We start from the raw sequence: 3,612 nt of genomic DNA, 5'->3' as shown, positions 1-3,612 counted from the left end.
TTATGAATTAAGAAGTATTTATTGATCAGGAAAACATTTAGTTTATTTTTCTTTCGGTCCGCGGTTACATAACACTATTCAGTTGTACCGCAAATTAACAGACAGAAGCACGGACCGGTTAGGTCCAGCCCACGGCCCGGCACCGCGGATATTGGAGTATGACAAAGATTCTACCTGGTACTATACAATTGTGACTTAGTGTGTTTTGAGTTGATTGTATTACAGCTTAATACACTATTGGATTGACTGATTTATTGATTGTGTTCTAAACACTGATTGATTGATTGGTTTCTGGCATTACAATAAATTGTTATGTTAACCATTAATCTGTTAATCAGATTATTTCATTTCATTTCGTTTATTTATTTAAAGGACAGTGCACATTCGTCTGTGGACCTAAGAGGGACTGCACAGACCCCTCTTAAGGCAGACCTTGTGGTGCAGAGTGGTGGGGGAGCATTCCCATTAATGATCTTAATGATTAGGCATGCATCACTGTGTTTTAAAATATTTTCCCAACTGAGTAGGTTATATTTCGCGGCAGCAAGTCACGTCTGTTCGTAAACTCTGTTTGTTTTTGTGATTGTGTCTTTACGCACCTTTTGGCCAACAAAACATCTTACTGCTGGACTTTCAATATTAATATTACTTTATTGAGTTGACCAGAAAAGCATCAAATCATGGAGATAACCGTATTGTTCCTTCTGTGGACAGTGATCTATCTCGCGGAAGCGCTAACCGGATTCACCAAACCGGAGCGCATAACATACAGCAGAGACTTTCTTCTCCAATGGAGTTACTTTCAGGATCTTCGTGGTGTGGATCTAGTGGTTCCCGATCTAAACTGTCTTGCCGATCAAACAAGTGGAAAAAGGGATTCTACCGGCGCGTTTCCCCGCAAGATCAGGAAGCGAGGAAAGCGGGCTGGCCGGCGTCAAAGACTAAGGAAACAACCCCTTTTCCGTATCCCTTTGCCTTCCATAATTCTCTCGAATGCGCGGTCTCTTCGAAGCAAGGTCGATGAGCTGCAAGCCAATGTCAGATTCCAACACGAATTCAGAGACTCTTGCTTGTTGGCGATCACAGAGACATGGTTGTCGGAGAGGAATTCGGACACCGAACTTGCCATTGACAGCTTTGGCTCACCCGTGCGGCTTGATCGGGATGCTGCTGCGACTGGTATGTCACGAGGGGGCAGGGTCTGCCTATACGTGAACCAAAGATACTGCAGAAATGTTCTTGTAAGAGAAAGACTGTGCACTAAAGACATTGCACTGTTGTGCGTATCACTGCGGCCCCCTTATGTTCCCCGAATTCCCCCAAAATTTTTGTCATGGTTGTGTATATCCATCCAAGAGCAAACGCTGACAATGCCTCAGAGACTATATTGCAATCTACCCAAAAACTACAGGCAATATCACCCGACGCTAGTGCTGATCCTTGTGGATTTTAATCATGGTTCTCTTCAGAAAACCATTAGGGACTTTGACCAATATGTTAAGTCAGACATATTTTAACATTTGCAGATGACTCAGTTATTGTCAGTCTTTTAAATGGAAAAGAATCTGAGCATGGTCCTGTTTTAAACAATTTTGTAGCCTGGTGTGATAGTGCTCACTTACACTTGAATGTATCCAAAACTAAGGACATGGTCATTGATTTTAGGCGCAACCCGCTAACTAACTGCCACTAGTATGTCTGTGGCCACCCTTAATGAAATTGGAGTCAGATTTGTCAAGAGATCTATACCGAATTGTAAAAGCAATGTTAACAACCCATCTATTTCGGCTAGCACTCTCCTGCACTGTAGGCCGCATTTGTAAATTCACTCTGACACTCTGAAAATAATAATGCTCTGAAGTTCGAACAGACAAGTATTCTAACTCCTCTGTGAATTTAGGAACGTTATTTGGGGTTACCAGGGGCGCAGGAGATATTTTGAAAGTGAGGGGGACCAAATTGTGAACACAAACCCATAGTGAGATCAGATTTCCAGATATCGGATCGCCACCTCTGGCCCACTTTCGACCATCATATTTTAAACTTGCCAGAATATTAAGATAATACCATTGATTGTTTTAAAAATATTTTTTGATAAAAATGGTGAAAAATGTGAGATGAGCACAACGCCAGATCTGCCCTCAGACCAGCTTCTTCTTGCTATGTGTAATTATAGATACTTTGATTTATTTATTTTTAGATTTATTTCACACTACTTGGGCCAATGGTAGAATATTGGTCACTACTTGGGCCAATGGTAGAAAAAAGCAACATGGGATGTTGATATTTTATGAAGCCATGAATGAATCATCATGCCTATGATCCAAACATAGACTACTGTACATGATCAAATAACTTAAATTGTCTAGTATAAACCAAATCAACTCTCCACTGTGTGTTTGCAGTTAATATTTATGCAACGTTAAAACTTAACAAGTATTGGCCAGAACACAGAAAATTGCAACAGAAAGTTGCCTTTATAATCAACTATTTGTTCCAACAGCATTTAAACAAAGCGTTTATAAAATTGAAAAAAAAAAAAAAAATACATAAGAAGTAAAATAAAATACTGTTTCTGTAGTAACTGTATCACATTATCCCAGTAAGGATAAGTTCCCACTAAGTATCCCACTAAGTTTCAAAGAGCTGTGACAGGCAGACGTGACACCGCTAAATTCTCAGCTTGTTTATACCCCACACTGAACGCATAACGCTAGGCCCACTCTGGGGTGTGGTAGCCTACTCTCTGGGATTTATGCACCAAGGTAACTGAAGTATCCAATTTGTGTCTTGAAATTATGTTTGAAATAAATGTCTTAGAACAAAAACGTTGATAAACTTGTATTTTATAGTTAGGCTAGTGAAAACGAGTTGATAAGTAGGCTAGTTGAGTTTGTTATCATAAACATAACAGCTAACGTCATGTTGAGCAGAAGGAGTTGAGCACTAGGCTACCATAAATCCTCAAATTATGCCCGGGATTGATTCTATTTATAGCAGGACAAATAAAGGCAGGTTCCCATATAGGCTACAAGACGGGGTAGCAATTGCCTACCATACCAATAATTGGCATCAGTCCACTAGAAGACATTGTTTCGATTTAAGTCAATGAAATAACACCTCTTCTTAATATTTTATTATATGTTGTATTGTATCGTAATATGTTGGTTGGATTAATAGCCTGGTTGGCAAAGAAAAGTCGTTTTCCTACCATGGGTCTCCAACACTTTCTCAAGCTCATTCTCTTGCCGCCCCTTTCGAGCTAATTGCCAGAGGCTGAAGCCTACTACATTTTAAAAAAGTACTAAATCATGCATAATTAAACAATAACTCAATTTAGGCTACTTGGCTATACGCAAAAAGGTTTCCATTACAGCACAACCCTTATTCAATGAAGGGCTACCTTGTCTCGCAATAAACAGCAGTGAAAATCCCGACACTTTTTCAACTGCATGAAACTTAACAGTGAACCATCAAATATCTCCCAGATTTCAGTGCCCATCAGTCCCAACATTTAGCAATATAATCAAACAGTCCAAAAGTAAAATAAATCCCAAACCAAACCGAAAATGCTTTTGATAGCCTACCGGTATATGCCGCTCCAAACGAAAC

Source organism: Alosa sapidissima, chromosome 9 (genome assembly GCF_018492685.1).
Source record: "Alosa sapidissima isolate fAloSap1 chromosome 9, fAloSap1.pri, whole genome shotgun sequence".
Taxonomy (NCBI): Eukaryota; Metazoa; Chordata; class Actinopteri; order Clupeiformes; family Clupeidae; genus Alosa; species Alosa sapidissima.
The sequence above is the reverse complement of the archived record's forward strand: the minus strand, read 5'-3'. Positions refer to the sequence as shown.